This window comes from Mandrillus leucophaeus, unplaced genomic scaffold (assembly GCF_000951045.1).
Source record: "Mandrillus leucophaeus isolate KB7577 unplaced genomic scaffold, Mleu.le_1.0 Scaffold382, whole genome shotgun sequence".
Classification (NCBI taxonomy): Eukaryota; Metazoa; Chordata; class Mammalia; order Primates; family Cercopithecidae; genus Mandrillus; species Mandrillus leucophaeus.
Window position 1 is genome coordinate 1,925,768 of NW_012104054.1, and position 21,514 is coordinate 1,947,281.

Consider the following 21,514-nt stretch of genomic DNA (forward strand, 5'->3'; position numbering starts at 1 on the left):
CCCTTGGTAACATAGCATCAAAATATATAAGGCAAAAAAAATGACAGAACTAAAAGAGAAAATGGACAAATCCACCATCTCAGTAGAATCTTAGCAATATCTTACTAAAGATATTGAAGATCTGAACAGCACAGCAAAGAATTTGATTTAACTGACACACAAAGGACACCTAAGAACTTGAGAATACACATTCTTTTCAAGTATAAACAGATACTTACAAATATTGCAAGCCATAAGCAACTCTTACACATTTCTAAGCTTAACAGTATACATAAAAATGTTTTCTAACCACAGTTCAAGTAAGCTAGAATTAATAACTAACAGATAAGTGAAAATCCCACCTACCTGGAAAGTTTAAATATACTTCTAAATAACCTACAGACTAATGAAAAAACACAATGGAAATTAGAAAACATTTTGAACTAATGCTAATGAAAATATGACACATTAAATTTATTATGTGTAATTAAAGTTGTGCTTAAAGAGAAATTTATGACCATAAACAAACATTAGAAAAGGATTCAGACTTGACCGCTTGCCAGCTGTGTCATCTCGGGTAAAATCACACCTTCTGCTGAACCTCGTTTCCTTACTAACACAACAGAGGTGCCAATAACTACTTCAGAGAGATTTTTTGTGAAGATAGGACGATTTCAAATGTAAACCTTTTAACCCAGTAGAAGATCCATTAACCATTTGAGAAATGTGACTATTCCCAGCCAGGGGTCCCTTCCAGGTTTAAGCAAGCTGTTGCATAGGAAGCCCAGAAGTTCCCACGTTCTGCATTCAGCGACCTCTAGGATGAGAACGTCAATGCAATAAGCCTTCAGCCTCTAGATTTGAGCTCTTTACACTGCTGATTTGCAGATCAGGCTGCTATGGGTATGCTGTGACAGAGTGAAGAAACAGGGAAGAAAAGGAGGGATGCTTCTCAGTAAGACCCTAGGCATTTCCGTCCACAGCACTTAAACACACTCCATACCAGCACAAACACCAACATAAAGTCATAAGATTGTTTCGGTTACTTTGCAATGTTACCCTCCTCCCTACCTTCCCCACGTCCTTCCACACATTCCCTTAAGCTTTGAGGCCTTTTATAAGAATTTGGTGTCCTATGTTGTTTCCTCTGCCCTCATTGTTCTACTGTTCTGTTGCCTTGTCCATCTTACTTGATGGACAGAGTAGGGAGGTTAAAGGACCCTCAAGGACAATTTATCCCACCCATTCCTTTGACTTTTGTGTTTTGTTCTGTTTTGTCTGTTTTTGAGTTGGAGTCTTACTCTGTCACCCAGGCTGGAGGGCACTGGCATGATCACGGCTCACTGCAGCCTCAAACCCCTAGGCCCAAGCAATCCTCCAGCCTCAACTTCCCAAAAAGCTGGGCTTACAGGTGTGAGCTACTGTGCCTGGCCCATTCCTTTGATTTTTATATATGTGGGAAATGAATATCAGAAAGGTCAACTTGGCTCAAAGTCTTTGACAGAATGTAGTCTAGAAGCCAGTTCCAAGTTCATTACCATTTCCTCAACTGCATGTTGCCTCTCCAGTAGCTCTGGCCTCTGAACTATCTTCTACAGAGAACAGAATTCCTACTTCATAGATATCTTTGAACCATGGTGTATTAGATTCCTATGGCTGCTCTGACAAACTGCTAATAGCTTGGTGGCTTAAAACAGCACAAATTTATTTTCTTATAGTTCTGGAGTCCAGAACTCTAAAATCAGTTTTACTGGAATGAAATTAAGGTGTAGGTAGGGCTCCCTGAAGTCTCGAGGAAAGAATCCCTTGCACTGCCTTTGCCTGTTTCTAGTAGCCACCTGCATTCTTTGGCTCTGGCCCTTTCCTCCATCCTCAAAGCCAGCAGTGTAGCATGTTCTCTCTGTGACTCTGTTTCCTTCTGCTTCTGTCACATGGCCTTCTGTATTCTCTGTCTTCTGTATTAAATCTCTCTTCACTTCCTTCTCTTTATTTATTTATTTTTTTTATTTTTATTTTTATTTATTTATTTTTTTTTTTTTTTTTTTTTTTTTTTTTTTTGGAGACACAATCTCACTCTTTCACCCAGCCTGGAATACAGTGGCATGATCTCAGCTCATTGCAACCTCCGCCTCCCAGGTTCAAGCAATTCTCCTGCCTCAGCCTCCCAAGTAGCTGAGATTACAGGCACCCGCCACCACACCAAGCTAATTTGTGCATTTTTAGTAGAGACGGGTTTTCACCATGTTGGCCAGACTGGTCTCGAACCCCTGACCTCAGGTGATCTGTCCACCTCAACCTCCCAAAATGCTGGGATTACAGGTGTGAGCCACCACACCCAACCTCCACTTCCTTCTTATGAGGACATATGTAAGTGCATTTAATGTTCACCCGTATAATCCAGGATAATCTCCCCATCTCAAGATTTTTAACTTAATCACATCTACAAAATCTCTCTTGCCATGTAGGTTAACATTCACTGGTTCTAGGGATTAGGACCTGGATATCATGGAGAACAGAGGGGAAAGGACATTATTCAGCCTACTATACATGGTAACTGATTTAATGAAATGGATAGAAATGGCTTCCAAAATTATGAACCACATAAAAGCACTCCAATACAAACTGAAAACGTGGGGTTAAAGAAATTGTCAGAGAAAACCTAATATCTGGAGTATAATGAAATGTTTAGAAAATATCTTTGATTTTGTTTGAATCCTAGCTCAACAAATCAACTACACAAATAGATTTTTAAGACAAGTAGGGACATTTAAATGTAGACTGGATATACTAGAGATTACCCAAGAATCACTGTTAATATTGTTAGATGTGATAATTATGATTATGTAAGAAAATGTTTCTTTTTAAGAGATGCATAATGAAGAATGTAGAGGTGTAATGACATGAGGTCATGAGAAAATTTGCTTTTAAATACTTCAGCAAAAAGTGAAATAAACCAGGCACAAAAAGACAAATACTATCTGATCTCATTTATGTGTGGGATCTAAGAAGTATTGAACTCATACAAGTAGAGAGTAGAATGGTGGTTACCAGAGAGTGGCTGGGAGAGGTAATAGGGAGCTGTTGATCAGAGTATAAAGTGTCAGACAGACAGGAGGAATAGGTTTTAACATCTATCACAGAGCAGGATGACTATAGTCAACAAGAATATATTACATATTTCAAAATAACAGAGTAAACTTCAAATATCTCACCATAAAAAATGATACATAATTGAGGTGATGGATATGTTAATTTACTTGATTTAATCATTCCGCATTCTATACATATATCAAAATACCACATTGTACCTCATAAATATTTATAATTATGATGTGTCAATCAATCAAAATAATATGAATAAAAAAGACCAGCAAAAATGTAGATTTAGTAATAAAGCAAGTATGGCAAAATATTACTAATTATTGAACATGGGTCACAGGAATAGCAGAGTTCCTTTCTCTACTAATTTAATATTAAATTAAATATTTAATTAAATATTGAAAATTATTGATTTTATTTTAATAATTTGTTATCTCTATTGTTCTGTACATTTGAAATTTTTTGAGGGAAAATTAAAAATATAAAGCCTCCATTTTAGAATATAAATTGCCTGTCCCAATCCCCAACACTCAGCATCTGACCAGTTGCTCTGTAGGAAAGATAAACCGGAAGTGAGGAAACCTGCCTGCCAGAACCAGGGGAGTGATGAGCCTAGGTGTTTCATGTCTGATGGGCTGAGTGCTTGGTAAACATTGCAAAAGAAATCTCAGGGTTTTGACAATAGATCCCCATAGCAACATGTTTGTATGTCAGTGTTGATTGTATTTCTGTTTCTCAAACCCCTTTCTCCCTGTTTCCTCATGGGATTATAATATCCAACATAAGGCTCCTTTCCTCAGTGAGGTTGGAATATGAAGGGAAGAAGGGGAGAGTAAAACCATCAGCCTCATCCCATCTACTTCCAAACTCTTTTCCACCATGCTGCCAGGGTGAACTTTCTAACAAATCAATATAATCCTGTCTTCTCACTGGCTTCCCAATCTATGACATACAATATCTGCACATCTTGACCGGATGCACAAGACCCTTTATGATCTGGATCCTCCCAAAGCTGAAGATCGATTTGCTCTAAGAAGAAAATTAAGCTCCAGGAAATGGAGGACAAATACAAAGGAATGTGTGTTTAAATACCAGTCCAACAAAGAATTACATAACAAATAGGAATTTGGAGTCAGGCTTTGGATAATAGGGTAGCAATTCTGTTTGGAGTTCTCAGCATTCCCAGATCCACTTCAAGGAACTACCCAGAATTTAATTGTAAATTCATACTCTGAATTGAAAGATAATTGATTAGGTGGCATTAAGATAGATAGGTAGATAGATGATAGATAGACAGACAGACAGACAGACAGACAGACAGACAGACAGATAGATAGATAGATAGATAGATAGATAGATAGACAGACAGACAGACAGACAGACAGACAGACAGACAGACAGACAGATAGATAGATAGATAGATAGATAGATAGATAGATAGATAGATAATCTAGATATATGAGGAATTATGGGGAACAACTCAAGTTGTAAGTGCCATAGAAACTTAGGACACATGGATGTCATCACAAATATTTTCCTCTCATCAATGGAACAAAACTATACAAATAGATATTTTAGTGTAAAGTAAGGGGCCTCCCAGATCGCAAAACTGATCTTCTTGCTTGCAAAAATTGCTTTACTTCTCACTCCCATTCACCATCAATCCATCACCTCACAACAAGTTTTTGCCTATTCTTAAAAGCATAATTGGATTTGGGAGATAAAAGTGTACACAATAAATAAATATATATACAAGATCCTACGTACATCCAAATTGTTTATTTGAAATGATTATGCAACTGTCGCTTATTCCAAGGGCTTGGCTTATTCCCAGAACTCCTCTTTAGTTGGGCAAGCACTATGTCTTCTGGACTTGCACTTTATTTCTTCTCGCTCAGAGTAAACTGATGTAAAGTTAAGATTTTATTAAGGTACTTAGATTGTTTTCCCTCTTCTCTGAACAACTATATATTCGTTGTCTACCACCTTCAACTGGAAATTATTATACATTGACCTCAATTATTCTCTATTTCCCTGGAGAGTTTTCTCTTTTTTAAAACAATTTCAACTTTGATTTTAGATTCAGGGGGTACATGTGTAGATTTGTTACCTGGGTATTTTGTGTGATGCTGAGGTTTGGGGTACTATTGATTCAGTCACCCAAATACCAAGCACAATACTCAGTTTTTCAATCCTTGCCCTCCTCCTTTTCTCCCCTAAGACTTTTTAAAATTTTTTTTTAAGACTAGTCAAGGGCAGTAGTGAGAAGCGGGGAAAAAGTAGAACAAGAAGTTTGATCTGTAACTCACTGTGAACAGTTTGGATAACTCAGTCTCTTTGGATCAACCCCAAGACTTTTCTTTACAAAACAAACAAACAAAAAGTATGTTTCTGAAGGATGTTGAATTTGGTGATGATTTCTTGGATACTATACCAAAAGTACAGACAACAAAAGAAGAAACAGATAAACCGGACCCCATCAAAATTAAAAACTTTCATACATCAAAGCATACTATCAAGAGATTAAAAAGACGACCCACAGAATGGGAGAAAACATTTGTAAGTCATATATCTGACTGTAGATTAATATCCAGAATATATAAAGAACTCCTACAACTCTGCAATGAAAATAAAAACAATCCAATTCAGGAATGAACAAAGGATTTGAATAAACATTTCTCCAAAGAAGATACGCAAATGGCCAACAAGCACATGAAAAGATGTCAATATCCTTAGTCATTAGGGAAATGCAAGTCAAAACCGCAATGAGATATTACTTTACATCCATTAGGATGGTTATGTTTTATGGAAAATACTGCAAGAAGTGCATTTACTAAAATACAAACTGCGTTGTCAAGGATGTGTAGAAACTGGAACTCGTGCATCACTGGTGGGAATGTAAAATGGCACAGCCACTGTGGAAAACGTATGACATTTCCTCAAAAAGTTAAAAATAATATTACCATATGATCCAGCAATTCCACTTGCAGGTTTATGCCCAAAAAAGTTGAAAGCAGAGACTCAAACAGATACTTGTGTACCCATATTCATAGCAGCTCTATTGACAATAGCCAAAAGGTAGAAAAAACCTAAGTGTCTATCATCGGATAAAAGGATAAACAAATGTGGCAAACACATACAATAGAATACTAGCCTTAAAAAAGAAAGGAAATTCTGGCTGGGTGCAGTGTAATCCCAGGAATTTGGGAGGCCGAGGCAGGCAGATCGCTTGAGCTCAGGAGTTCGAGACCAGCCTGGGCAAGATGACGAAACCCCATCTCTACCAAAAATACAAAAACTTAGCCAGACACGGTGGCGCGTGCCTGTAGTCCCAGCTACTCAGGAGGCTGGGGTAGGAGGATCACCTGAACTTGGGAAGTTGAGGCTGCAGTGAGCCAAGATCATGCCACTGCACTCCAGTCTGGGTGACAGAGTGAGACCCCATCTCAACAAAAAGGAAATTCTGATACATGCTGCAACATGGATAAACTTTAAAAACATTATGCTAACTGAAATAAGCCATATACAAAAAAACAAATATTGTATTATTCCACTAATAAGAGATACCTAGAACAGGCAAATTCATGGAGACAGAAAGGGTTACCAGATGCTAAGAGAAGAATAAGGACATTATTTAACGGGTACAGAGTTTCTGTTTGTGATAATAAAAAATTTCTGAAAATGGATAGTGATGGTTGCACAACACTGTAAATGTACTTAATGCCGCTGAACTGTACACTTAAATGACTAAAATAATCATTTCTGTGTTATGTAAATTTTACTATGATAAAAAAATAATTTTTAAAAGTATGTTTCTTAAAGACTTGGCTAGCCAGCAACAACTCTAGTATTCTACACAAAGCCCAGGAATGCCAGGCACGCAGTGGGTATTTTAAATACATTTGCTCCATAATTGATCAGCTCGTACGTTTCTTGGTTGCCAGAGTCATTATTTACATGAACAGGGAAGGGAATGGAAGACAAGCAAAGAAAAGAATAGTAGGCTTTTTGTCCGACATCTTAGCGAGGCTGCTGTGTCCGCTGCTGCTCTGCAAGCTTCGCAAGGCCACCCAAGGATGACAAGAGGAAGAAGGATGCTGGAAAGTCAGCCAAGAAAGACAAAGACCCAGTGAACAAATCCGGGGGCAAGGCCAAAAAGAAGAAGCGGTCCAAAGGCAAAGTTCGGGACAAGCTCAATAACTTGGTCTTGTTTGACAAAGCTACCTACGACAAACTCTGTAAGGAAGTTCCCAACTATAAACTATAACCCCAGCTATGGTCTCTGAGAGACTGAAGATTCGAGGTTCCCTGGCCAGGGCAGCCCTTCAGGAGCTCCTTAGTAAAGGACTTATCAAACTGGTTTCAAAGTACAGAGCTCAAGTAATTTACACCAGAAATACCAAGGGCGGAGATGCTCCAGCTGCTGGTGAAGATGCATGAATAGGTCCAACCAACTGTACATTTGGAAAAATAAAACTTTATTCAATCAAAAAAAAAAAAAAAAGAAAGAAAAGAATATTAGTATCTACTATGTCCCAAACACAGTTAGAGGCTTAAGATACTCTAATTCACTTAATCCTTAAAGACATAAAATTCAAAAAGAATTTCACATCATGATCAGGACCTCAACTGGGTATCCTGCTTTGTTCACTTACTGGCAGTGTTTTTACATGTCGTGTCATCTTATTTATCAAGAAGTCAACATGTGATATGATTTTGAGTAGATGTGGGTCAGGTAAATGTCAGGTAGCTTCTGTAGGGCAAGCTCAAGCCCGATGGTGACGACAACCACGGGGTTGACCCTGAGGTCCCATGAACAGTCCTACAACACTGGACTTGGGACTCTCTTCAAAGATGCCCTACTGGCGCTAGACAGGTGAGCAACATGGGAGATTCCTCATCGATGGAGCCCCAAGTACGTTTAATTGTTCACTTGCATAGTCAAGATTTGTCCCTGGCCTCCAGTCCTTCTTTTGGAGGCTGAGGTCAAGGGGGAAGAAGGAACAATGAGGACTTACCAAAGGTAGATGCTTGGTTAGGAAAAATGGTGCTGAGCCTGTATTTATATTAGATTTGGAAATATTAAAATAAATGCCTACATTTTTCAGGTTTTGTTTGTCTATAATGGGGAAAATTCAAACTGCCTGTCAGCTGTTCTTCTGACTGTATGATTCCAGTTTCTGCGACTTTTACCTATAGGTCAGCGTGAAATGAAAACAAAGGCATTGGAAAGAGGCCCAAGGGACTCAAGGTCAAATCCCAACTCCATGACTTACTAGGTATATGATCTTAGCAAGTTACTTCATGTCGTTTTTGTTTTTGTTTTTGAGACACAGTCTTGCTCTGTCACCAGGCTGGAGTGCAGTGGCGCAATCTCGGCTCACTGCAACCTCTGACTCCCTGGTTCAAGCAATTCTCCTGCCTCAGCCTCTCAAGTAGGTGGGATTACAGGCATGCATGCGTCACCACGCCCAGCTAATTTTTGGACTTTTAGTAGAGGTAGCGTTTCACCATGTTAGCCAGGATGGTCTTGATCTCCTGACCTCGTGATCCTCCTGCCCTGGCCTCCCAAAGTGCTAGGATTACAGGCATGAGCCACTGCGCCCAGCCATTATTTCATGTCTTTGGATACCAATTTTATCATCTATAAAATGGCAGCTTGCTATCACGTGGCGCCATGTAGCATAGTCCTAGAAGCAGCCTGCCTAGATACAAATTCTGGCTCTTCCACCTACCAGCTGTGAGACCTTGAACAACCTTCTTACTCTTTCTATGCCTTAGTTTCCTAAGCTAAAAAATGAGGATAATAAAAATATTTAACTAATGTGTTTAATGAGAATTAAATGAGTTAATGCTGATGAAGCCCTTAGAATGGAATCTGGTACCTAAGAGGAGCTGAATAAAAATTAACTTTTAATATTATCACATCAGTGTTTAACTTTCTCTTCTAAAAAAATAGCCCCAGAGATTTAAAAACATTTAAGAAATATGACCTTCCATAAAGCTTGCTTCCAGTCCAGTGACTGAATGTTTTAAACACAAGCAATACACCACAGTTTTGCTTTAGATGGTTGGAGCTATATAATAGAAAATGTAAAATTATAATGTAAATTCTTTAGTAGAAACTTTAAAGGAGGAATAATTTTCTATGGTGCTGATTATCCAGAAATCCTTGGAGCATTCCTGCTGCCAAATAGAACAAAAAATAAGCTTTTAAAACACACAGCTTAAATGCCTTAATTCTTTGGAGAGGTTCCCTTTATTTGATTCCCAAGCTCCAATAATAAAGAAATATTGCTTCAGGAAAGAATAGAGAAGCCACACAGTTATGATCTGTTGACATGTTTGTCATAGGATGTAATGTCTGAAGTAAAGCACTGCAGGTCTGACTGGTTCTATTGTCTGGAATAAAATGGCAAGGAATGGGAGCCAATGCCACAGGATATCAGGGATTGAGCAATAAAGGGAAGCTCTATCTTCAATCCTGGGTTTTTCTTCCTTTCTCTCCGCTCCGCTCCCCTATCACTGCCCCACTCCTGCCCTGGTTTCCAAAACTACAATCTTAATAAAATCCCAGGTGAAATGAAAGAAAGAGCTAAAGTAGCATGTGAATTAGATAAGTTAGTCTTGATTTTTGATATATTCCTTCAGTTGACAAATTACAACAGCTGAATTGAGTCCACTAATAGATTCGGTGGTTTCTATGTGTGGCTTCAAAGAAACACAATTGGTAAATCCACCAGTTTGGTCAGGTTAGTTAGCCTGCTTTGGGTACATATCTACCGTAAGACATATGTACAAAGCCCAGAAATTATACTTTGGGAAAATCTCCCAAGATTACTACTTTATTGACAGATTGTTACTGGATCCTCTGAGCAATAACTCAGAACTGTCTCCAATTTAAAATATTGAAGCCCCATCTTGAAATGATAAGCTCAGGTCTAAATTTAAAGGAATATGGGTTCAATCTCTCCATTCACCTCTTTGTGTTCTCACTTCAGTTGGCACTTTCATTTACTCATGACACATTCCACCCTCACCAGATCTTTTTCTTCCAGCACAACTCAGACAAAACCACTTATTAGCAGAGTAGAAGCAGTCAGAGCCAACGAGGCAGGAAGAAGTGGTTCAGGGCTGGGAGCAAATGATTCATCGACATAAGTGGACACACTTAAGCCCTTGTTAAATGTTCTCATGATTTCTCCCATGCAGAATTACAAGGAACCAGTGAAAATACTTTTGTCAAACTGAAAATGTAAGTTACTGAGAAGGTCATTTGATCTTGAGGCTTATGAAAGGAAAGAATTGGGAGTGTGGAGGCACGTCAATGGTAGCTGACACTACCATTGGTAAAATCAGCTCACCTCCAACTGACTCAGATTGGGGGAAGAGAATTTGACAATTATATCATATAGGAGTTTACAAAAAGTTGGTTAATGGGTTTAAAATGCTAAGTTGACTAAGGTGTCCTCAGACACACTGAGCCTTCCTGCAGTGCCCTTTAATATAAAATTTTCCAGATACCCACTCCGATTATCCCAGCTAAATTGCTTTCTCATCAGAACTCATAATACGTTATTAAAACAACTAATGTTTCTCTTATCTGTTTAGTTTCTAGCTATTTGTTTCTTTTCCTTGAGGGCAGGAGCCATATCTTACTCTTCTTTAATTTTTCATAGTTTTTTAAGTATAGTAGGCACCCAAAATATTCAGTGAATGGCTTTAATTTTCCTGTAATGTCCTATTATATGGAAAGATCTCTAATCATTTTTAATGCTGAGGAAGGATTGGCAATAATCCAAATTTCTCTCTTAAATTTTATTTTTAGTGTATTTGCATTCCCACTTACATTGTAATTAGACTAATTATCAAAAGCTTGATTTCAACAGGGCAGAATGGCTCACACCTGTAATCCTAGCACTTAGGGAGGCTGAGGCAGGCAGATTGCTTGAGCCTAGGAGTTTGAGACAAGCCTGGGCAACATGGCAAAACACTGTCTCTACAAAAAATACAAAAATTAGCCAGGCGTAATGGCACAGGCCTGTAGTCCCAGGTACTCTGGAGGCTGAGGTGGGAGGATCCGCTGAGTCCAGGAGGTTGAGGCTGCAGTGAGCTGTGGTGGCACCACTACACATCAGCCTGGGTGACAGAGCAAGACTCTGTCTCAGGTTAAAAAAAAAAAAAAAAAAAGATTTCCCAGAGTACACAACTGTCAAAAGGAGGAAGATAGACCAGAAGAAGGCTGAATGAGTGGCAAGAATAAATAATTTTGGAATTAAAACTCTTCCCTAACTATATCAGGTCACGTTCCCCAGAAAAGAAACTATAGTGGGGATTTGCATGAGGATTTTATTGGAGAGTGATCTCAGGAGTATCTGTAAGGGGTTGAAGAAAAAAGGATTGAGCAGAAGGAGAGACTGAACTGTTACATAAAAACAACAGTGGTCTCAGCTGATGTCAGGGGGTCTGGAATAGCCCTTCAGAGTTGTTCCAAATGGAGGTGAAGGAGCCTGAAACATTTTGCATATCACATAGTCATGGGTGCAGGCTGCTTCTGAGCAAGGAGCATAGGTGTATTCATCGGTTTTCACACTGTTGGTAAAGACATACCCGACACTAGGCAATTTACAAAAGAAAGAGATTTAGTGGACTCACAGTTCCACATGGCTAGGGAGGCCTCACAATCATGCTGAAGGTGATAGGCATGTCTCACATGGCGGCAGACAAGAGAAGAGTGCTTGCATAGGGAAACTCCCCTTTATAAAACCATCAGATCTCATAAGACTTATTCACTACCACAAGAATAGCACAAGAAAGACCTGCCCCCATGATTCAATTGTGTCCCACTGGGCCCCTCCCACATCATGTGGGAATTGTGGGAGCTACAATTCAAGATGAGATTTGGGTGGGGACACAGCTAAACCATACCAATAGTCTTGGGCAAGGAAGCTGAGGACAATCCCTAGAGTGGGACTTGGGTAAAAGCCATCAGCAACAGCCAATATTCTAAGGGTGCTGAAAGAATGAGTACCTCAGTCTTGACGTGGAGGACCTGGGTGGCACACCATAGTATCCCCTCCACGATCTAATCTAAAAAGTAAATAATCCACACATATGGGCAATGAAGCAAACATACATATAAATAAGTCAACAATGCTATTTAACCAAGAAAGTCAAGTCACTAAGTCATGAATATTTTTTAAATTACTTGGGGAAGTTATTGAGAGAATTATGTATCTAAAATATGATTTCTATCCTTTATTCTGCCAAATTCCTAGCTATATTGGAGAAATCACTCAACATATTGATTTAAATAAAAGTAAGAAGGCTTGGATCCATTGCTTTCCCCAAGGAGGTTGGTAGAAACATACTCAGCCTCATGATAACACTAGCTACCTCTCTAGTACTGCTAACACTAGAATGAAGTAAAATAGTGCTACAGTTAACAGTGTTATAGTTAACAGGTCCTAGCTGTGCCTGGTACACACTAAATTCCCTTTAATGACAGTATGGGGGAACATTAATATAAAGACCCAATAACACTAATTGGTTTACAGCTATTCTTAAGTACAAATGCCTATCCCTCAAACAATGCCATTATCTGGGCCTGATATGGCGTTATTACTTAGACAAAAGATTTTACATATTTATCCCATGAAGAATGAGTTTGTTTGAATGCACTGATGAGAAACTAGTAGGACCTCCCAAAATTAGATATCCAAACATGCTTGAATGAGTTCAAGTTAGTGAGGCAACCATGATTCTAAAAGTCAGAGCGGCCCACCATAAGAACTGTGAGCCTAAGACCCAAGATGCTAAAAATAATGGTTCTATAATATGAAGACTATTGTACAAATGGAAATACTATCAGTTGGAAGTTAGGCAGAAGTAATACCACAGAGGTGCTATTAAAAAGTAGTTAACGGGAACCCTTAAGTCAGACTCTCCAGAAAAATTAAAAAAGAAACCCACTACCACATTTTTGCTATGTACACTCTTAGGACAAGTCAATTAACTTTCCTGAGCCTCAGTTTTCTCATTTGCAATTAGTGATAGTACCAGTCTCATTCAGATTGTGGTGCTATTACACAGGATTATACGTGGAAAGTGCTTAGCAGAATGTTTTCTATATTTACATATTCAAGCAACCAGTAAATGTCAAAGAGTAGTAATTAATATATTTGAAAATATAGTAAATTCTGAAAAAAAAAATGTTTAAGCGAGATAGTTCAGAACTATATTCAGTGAAATATATTCTTTTGGAAGAGATCCAGAAAAAAAACCGTCTTTTGAAAGTTTAAGTTATAAAACTTCCCACGGCCCCATGGTATTGTGAAACAATGGTCAGGCTCAATTGTTCTAGTTCAGCATATTCTTGTATCATGATTTTAAACTTTTGGCCCATAAGATTTTTTAAAATCCAATGTAAGCCTTTGCATATTTAAGTTACTTTTTATTACAGTGTTTTTTTATTTTATTTCTTATTATGAGGAAAGAGGAATATATACATTTCATGAAATAAATGTGGTCTGACTAATGGGAATAAATCATCATAATATAATTTGATGAGGCCGGGCGTGGTGGCTCACACCTATAATCCCAGCACTTTGGGAGGCCGAGGTGGGCAGATCAGCTGAGATCAGGAGTTCAAGACCAGCCTGGCCAACATGGTGAAACCCTGTCTGTACAAAAATACAAAAAAAAATTAGCCAGGCATGACGGTGGGTGTCTAATCCCAGCTACTTGGGAGGCTGAGGCAGGAGAATCACTTGAACCCAGGAGGCAGAGGTTGCAGTGAGCCAAGATTGCACCATTGCACTCCAGGCTGGGCGACAGAGCAAGATTTCATATCAAAAAAAAAAAAAAAATTGAGGAAATAGGTTTTAACTATCTTATTGAGTAATATGCACCTAATCTGTAAACACATACCAGAAACAGCCATTGCCATTTTAAGAAGTTAGTTGGAAATTTACTATTATACATTTGACTAGTTCTTCATAGTTTTCAAAGAAAACTTTATACTCTTATCTCTTCTGATAAGCTTTATCTCTGAACTGTCTTAGGCAGGCATACTACTACTCTTGAATCCTGGTGGCCTTTATAGAGACATGGAAGGGAAGATGGCAGAAATTCAGCCAAAATTAGGCTGTCCTGAAGCTGACTCTCATTTCTCACGAGAACACCTCTAGGAAGTTGTAGGAAAAGGCTTCAATATTTTCCCATATGTTTTGACTTTCTGTATTTAACTCAGCCAACCACTGAGAGAGCTCTTTTCTTTGAGGGAACTTCTTTCAGTTCTTAAGAAAGTGGAAGGATGATAATTTCCCACATGGTTGATGAACTGAAAATCCTATCAGTGCATTTAGAGCTTTCTTCAACAGGAGAGAGAAAAGGGCAGAGAGAGACAAAGATATTATAACTGCTAAAAAGGAAAAGGGCAAATTTTATTTTCCATAAGATCATTGGTTCTTGGGTTGTAGGGGAAATATTGACAGAATCTGAAACCTAATTGATTGTTATCAAAAGATTGTGCGGCTAGCTCAAAAACTGTTATGCAACATTCACACCCACCTATTTTCCTGAACTAATATCTTGGAAAAAGCTGAAATTTACCTCTTCAAAATCAATGAAGGGAAAAGATCCCAGAATTATTTAGCCAGAAGCATTTATTAAATATCTAGTTCATTATTTTATTTTTAGATACCTAGAAAATGTGAAAACATAAGAAGTGTTTTAAACGTATCTTTTAACATCTATGTATTATCATTGTGAATCAATAAAAACAAGTGATATATAATGCAGAAAGTAAATGGGAAATAAAAAGAATCTCCTCTGATGCACTCTTCATACTGAGGTACAAATTAAGGACGTTTTTTCTACAGCCAGGTTGCAAAGTGTTGGTAACAGCAGAAACTCATTGTTACAAAAATGTGAGGCACATTATTTACCATAAGAAGTTAACTCTGATGTGTTAGGATGTTGTCATCCAACTAAATGAAATTATTACATTCTAGAATGTCTATGTGTAGTTTAATTGCTTTAGAGCCCAAGTCAATGAAACCAAGCCTTGGTTCCATAAATTTAACCCCCGTATTGTTCAGTTACTGGAGCCCTGTTCTGTTATATGACTAAAGCCTGCTCCCCTGATCTTGACCATGCTTTTTAAAGATGTATATAAGGGTTACAGAAATAATCCAGTAAGAAAGTACAGGTCATCCAACAGAAACTCATTCACCACAGCCAGAAGAGCACCTCAAAGTACATATGCTGCTAATGGAAGGACATACTAAAGGATAAGATCACAAAATAGTAGGCTTAGGAGGGATCTTTGAGGTCATCTAGTAGGAGCCTTCAGTTTACACATAAAAAAGCTTAGAATTTCAGAAATTATATAATGTGTCCAAGGTAAGTGGGTGGCAGAGCTTGAAATAAAACATGATTATTCTGACCATCATATTCAACTGTAAAATTAACATAAAATTCCTTGGCCTACTCATCTCATAGGGTGGTTGTAAAGTTTAAAATAAAGTGATATCCATGAATATAGTATTTTAAAGCCATCTAAACATTGCAGTTAAACATAAGCCAGTATTATTTAGGAAGCAACATGGTATATTGTAAAGAAAACCTGAACTGAAGCCCTCGTTTAACCACTTAGAGGATGATTTGGCCAAGTCACAAAATATCTCTGAGCCTGAGTGTCTCTATCTTCAAAAAAGAGAAAATAATATACTACTTCACCAACCTTACATGATTGTAAAGATCAATGAAGCAAATAATACATGGTAAAAGTCATAATAAGCTGAAAAGTGCTACGGCAGTGAGACCCAAACATAACTAATGCTTCATGTGGCTCAGTTACACAGAGTCTTATAAAAAATAAAAATAGGCCGGGCGCGGTGGCTCAAGCCTGTAATCCCAGCACTTTGGGAGGCCGAGACGGGCGGATCACGAGGTCAGGAGATCGAGAGGACACTGGCGAACACGGTGAAACCCCGTCTCTACTAAAAAATACAAAAAACTAGCCGGGCGAGGTGGCAGGCACCTGTAGTCCCAGCTACTCAGTAGGCTGAGGCAGGAGAATGGCGTAAACCCGGGAGGCGGAGCTTGCAGTGAGCTGAGATCCGGCCACTGCACTCCAGCCTGGGCGACAGAGCGAGACTCCGTCTCAAAATAAATAAATAAATAAATAAATAAATAAATAAATAAATAAAAATAAAAAGCAGTCCAGAAAAAAAAACACACATGCAAGCTCGCGCACGTTGTTACTGTCTGGTGTTTGACTTTTTTCTATTTTAGCCATCCTGATGGATGAGAGTGTTATAGCGGTTTTGATTTGCATTTCCTTAATATCTAACAATGCTAAGTGTTTTTTCATGTGCTTAGTCACCATTCGTAAGACTTTGGAGAAACATCTATGCAATTGATCTCCCAATTTTAAATTGAATTATTTGTCTTTGTTAATTGTAAAAGTTCTTTATATATTCTGAATACAAATTCCTTATTAAACATACGCTTTCTAAATACTTTCTCTCATTCCATTGGTTGTCTTTTTATGTTCTTGATTTTATTTGAAGCACAAAACTTTTAATTTTGATGACATCCCACTTATCTTTTTTTCTTCTGTAGCTTGTGCTTTTACTGTATTTTTTTAAATTTTGTGCTCATTCAAATATACATGCACAATACAGAGAAATTTAAAGTTAGTCCAGGAAAAAGAGGCTACCTGCCCTAAAGCTGTCCTAGCCAAACTGAATCTTGACTGGACATACAGTACAGATCAGAACCCTGACCTATGGGAATTCATTGATTTCTAAGCTTTTCCACCATCCCATCTCTCCACTCCCATCAAACTCCACCCCTAGTTTTTGTCAAAGTTTCTTTTGGAAGATTCCAGTATTGTCTCAACTGAACTAAAAGTAAGCAAGGCTCCATCTCTGCCAAGATATGTCGGAAAATCAGTATGCAGTATGCTGTCAATAATCAGAGGTCTTTGTGGTATGCCTTCAACTAAAAAGCTCAGAAAGGCCAGCATAGAAAGTATGGACCCAGAATGGGCAGAACTGGGGAGACTCATGACTATTCTTCACCTCTTGGATAAACACCAAAATGGCAACAAGAAACGAGAGCTAAAAGTTCCAAGTCAGAAAAGTAAAAAAAGGAAATACAAGAACCCAAAAGACGTAGTAGTCAGTGCATATTTTGCAAAGGAGCAGATTTTTCTTCATGTCTCAGAGGGTATTAAAGGAGTATTATCCACCAATCTTTCTTTTCCAAAGTAGCTGCAGGTTAGCATTATATCCAGCTAAACTGAGATTAGGGACATCTTAGCATTCTGACTACCATAAAATGTAATTAGACTAAACTAGAAGGTTTTAGTTCCAATTCCCTAATTATAGAAAAGCGTATCTGATTGATCCAGGCCAATCAAGTTATCACCTCTGCTCCAATCAGAGTGGACATCATATAGTATAAACACGACTCCTACAGTAAGAAAACCTGAAAACATATCTATGATAATAGGTGATGGTAATATCACTGCCTGGCAGGAAGAGTGCTAGTCTGTCAGGTCACATAATCTCTGGGCAATTTCACAGAGACTTTACAGTTGGGTTTTTTCAAATGGGTCTGTCTCATCTGTCTCATTAAGATCAATGGTGTGGTTATCAATAAAAACATGGCCATGGCCATGCCTGTAGTCCCTGCTACTCAGGAGAAAGGTAGGATTGTTTAAGCCCAGGAGTTCGAGGCCAGCCTGGGCAACATAGTGAGACCACATCTAAAAAATAAATTAAATTAAATTAAATTTAAAATGTGGGATTTTATCCGTCAATGTAAAAATAAAATACAACTTTTTAAAAATCAGTGAGGTTTTTTTTTAACTTTTGCATGGACATACACCCAATTCCCATAGATCAGTCAAATTATCACTGCAGTTTATGAGACCAGATACTTCTTGTTCCAAGCACATACTTATGTTTAATTCTCTAAACACAGTGAATTCTCCCATAACACAAAATAACCCCAAATTCTGAGGTTTTTTTAGTTGTAAAGTTATACTACATTTAACTTTTTTTGTGAATAGTTTCAAATTGTATTTTCAACTGGGAGCATGGATCAGTGGTTAAAAACAGGAAGTCTGATGAGCAAACTTGAAACCAGTGAAAATACAGAAGATAATGAGGGAAATTCAGAAAAATCTGAAATTGGCAACAGATGTGACAGTTATGGAGCAGTTCCTAAGTTTTCCCATATGAATCTGGTAGTGGAAAGCATGATTGCAATATCCTGCCAAACATGCCAAACAAGCAGTAAATCAACAGAAGGCAATCACAGGCTGTTCTCAGAGGCTGATCGAAAGTGATTTTCTTAGTATTTTGGATATTTAATAAAAGCTGTGTTACTCTTCTTAATCCTGGAATAATAATTGTATGAGACCATGATGCTAGCAGAATTATTTAAAAAACCAATCATGCAAATTTTATAAAGAGCGCCAGAATTCAATGAAAAGCACAGTTTAAGAGGCCAAAAAGAAATTTCTTAAAGTTTTCCTCAAAGGTAATTTCTGAATCTTCTTAGAAAGCGAAGCCTATATGCTTGTAGAAACTAAAGTGAAACAGAGAAAGGAAAGCTTTAAAGGCATCATTTCAAATAATTCATTTTTAGACTTCAAAAAGCATCAACAACTGCTTAGGAGAATAAAGTTAACCAGATTTTTTTATCTTGCATTTAAATTAAAACATCGATATTAGTAATTTAGCCATTTTCTTGGTCTTTGCTTGTTAAACTTATAAACGGTGTATTTGATGATGAAATGAGGAGTAAACAAATTTTCCGTGAGTTATGGGTATACATTCAGTCTAAGACACACAAGGCTGTTGGAGGGATGATGGTCATGGCCCAAGCCCTCACAAACCCTGAATGCCAAGCAACTTAGGCAGAATTCAGCAAAACCACACCTCAGAGAATGCCTTCTGATTTTCAAAGTGTGTCTAACGGAGCAGTCAATGCTCTATGTTATGCTTAAACATGTGTTTGAATACTATTCTTTTTAGACAAGTTTATAATGAAATGAAACTTTTTCAACCATATAGATGTGTGCTATTTAACCAGAGGAAATGGCTAGACAGGGCTAAACTGGTAGTTTTCATCTTAAATAACTTTTTAAATGGGACTTAATTTGGCTACTCAAAGGCCTTCTTGGATTATATCCAAGTTCTTACGATTTAAGGTTGTGAAATAAGTGGCTTCTGTAAGGGTAAGATATGACTACAAGTGTTAGTGCAACTTAACAATGGTGTGAAAGCAACACTCATTCAGTAGAAACCATACTTCAAGTACCCATACAATCATTCGTTTTTCACTTTCAGTGCAGTCGTCACTAAAGTACATGTGATATTCAACACTTTATTATGAAATAGGCTTTGTGTTAGATTATTTTGCCCAACTGTAGGCTAATGTAAGTGTTCAGAGCATGAGGTAAGGTAGGCCAGGCTAATCGATAATGTTCAGTCAGTTGGGTGTATTAAATGCATTTTTAACTCATGGTATTTCCAGTTTGCTATGGGTTTATCGGGATGCTACTCCTTCATAAGTTGAGGCACATCTGTATTATTAAATCCTAGTCAAGCCAAGCCAACACCACCAGTCTCAGCAACACTGAGTGACCTGCCCTAGGCATTTTCTGAGGTGCTTACCTTACTATTAGATCCCACCCTGAAAGAATCAGACTCTGAGAAGTCTTATCACAAACCTGTGGTCCATCAATTAACAAGCTTTTATTGAGCACCATTCTGTACTCAGCACTTACATTCACGAAACCTTAAACTCCTCTGTGTACTTAGTCTGTTTTATCTCTGCTTCTGTCTTAATAAGTGCCGTTACATGGGGGATCCCAGGATCCCACCAGCCTGCCTGACACGTCGGGTTTCAGGGCGCTCCTGTGATGACTTACAGCCCAGTCTTTTCAGTACATTGTCATTTCCTCTCTTTACCACATCTCATTCTTTCCAGGGCGTTTCCTCTATTTTCAAATACAGGGCAGTTTGCCAACATATCTTCTGTTTTGGAATAGTAATCATTACACTATGCCAAGAATTTAAAAAGTATTAGAATGGAGACTGCTTTTAAATCCCCCTTACTCTGTCAGCATAATCCTAGGTATTGCTGCTTCTCTTGGGACACATACTTATTTCTATTTCTTACTTTTCTGACCGAATTCCAATAACTACCTCATAACCCAAGCAAACTGCCCTTTTTTCTTATTATTATTATTCCTCTTATCTTTTCTCTTTCTCTTCTCATAAACGGTGGCACTGTTGTCTGTAAGACTTTCAAGCATGGGTCTGTATATCAAAGTTAAATTATTTTAATTGAACTAAAAGGTTTTGAAGGCCTACAAGACTAGCTACTTAAAAACATAGATCTATTAATTAGACACAGGCTCAAAACCTTATGGTATCATGATGGGAGGAATGAGTAAGTGTGAACAAGTAAATAAATAACCACTAAAATGAGAACTAAGGTGAAGATGAGAGGTACAAAATCTTTTGGGGAACAAAGCAAAGAGAAATTCTATATGTTTGAAGAACCAGGGAAAGCATCATAGATTTCGAAATAGATTTCGAAGATGGAGACTGCATAGATGTCATCCTGACCCAAGAGGAAAGGTAATAGAACAGAGAAGTAAGGACATGTTGAAGGAACAGTGAATGGTACCACTTGGCCAAAATGGACCTCACATGTAAGAAAGTGATGGCACATATGTCTCTAAGATAACTTGGTCCACATGTTTTCCTACTTCATTTTCTTGGAAATAATGAATAATGAAGCCTTCTGAGCAGAAGAGTGTCCTAATCAGAGCATGCACGAAGAAGACAAACCAGCCAGCAGTGAATGGGATGAATCCAAATGTTGAAGCAGGAGCAAGAGCCATGTCGGGAGCCACGACAACCGTCCAGACAAAAAAGCAACACAGTCCTGAACTGAGCAGGCCACAACAGAAGGAAAAAAGGAGAAAAAAACATGGAATGAGCATCTGCATTTCAGGAACCGCATGAAGTCCTTGATACATATTATTCCATTTAATGGAAAAGAAAGTTGAGTATGAGAGGCATAACCAGGATTAGGGAAAAGAATGAGATCAGTATTTATTAGGACTTCATATAAAATGTGCAGCTCTCATCCAATCCTCTCAACTGGCTATGCAGGGAATGTTATATTCCCTGCTTTATACATAAGGATATCAAGACTCTGGTGAGCTTAACTAACTGGCTCAAGACCAAAAGGGTAGTAAGTAACAAAACCATGATTTGAACTCAGACTTATCTGACTGCAAAAGAGATGCTCTTCCCACCCTGTGTACCACAAAGCTTATAGAATCTTCCTTACTCCACAATTTACTAGGCACAGGGCATGAGAAGTAAGAACGAATAAA

The 21,514-nt window shown here is 38.1% G+C and overlaps 1 pseudogene across 1 annotated transcript; it reads left to right on the forward strand.

Moving 5' to 3' along the window:
• Positions 1-4,938: 4,938 nt before the first annotated feature.
• On the forward strand, positions 4,939-7,582 carry LOC105547268 (annotated as a pseudogene). The gene is made up of 2 exons (XR_001007202.1): positions 4,939-4,977; positions 7,103-7,582. The product of XR_001007202.1 is annotated as a 40S ribosomal protein S25 pseudogene (transcript).
• Positions 7,583-21,514: the final 13,932 nt, after the last annotated feature.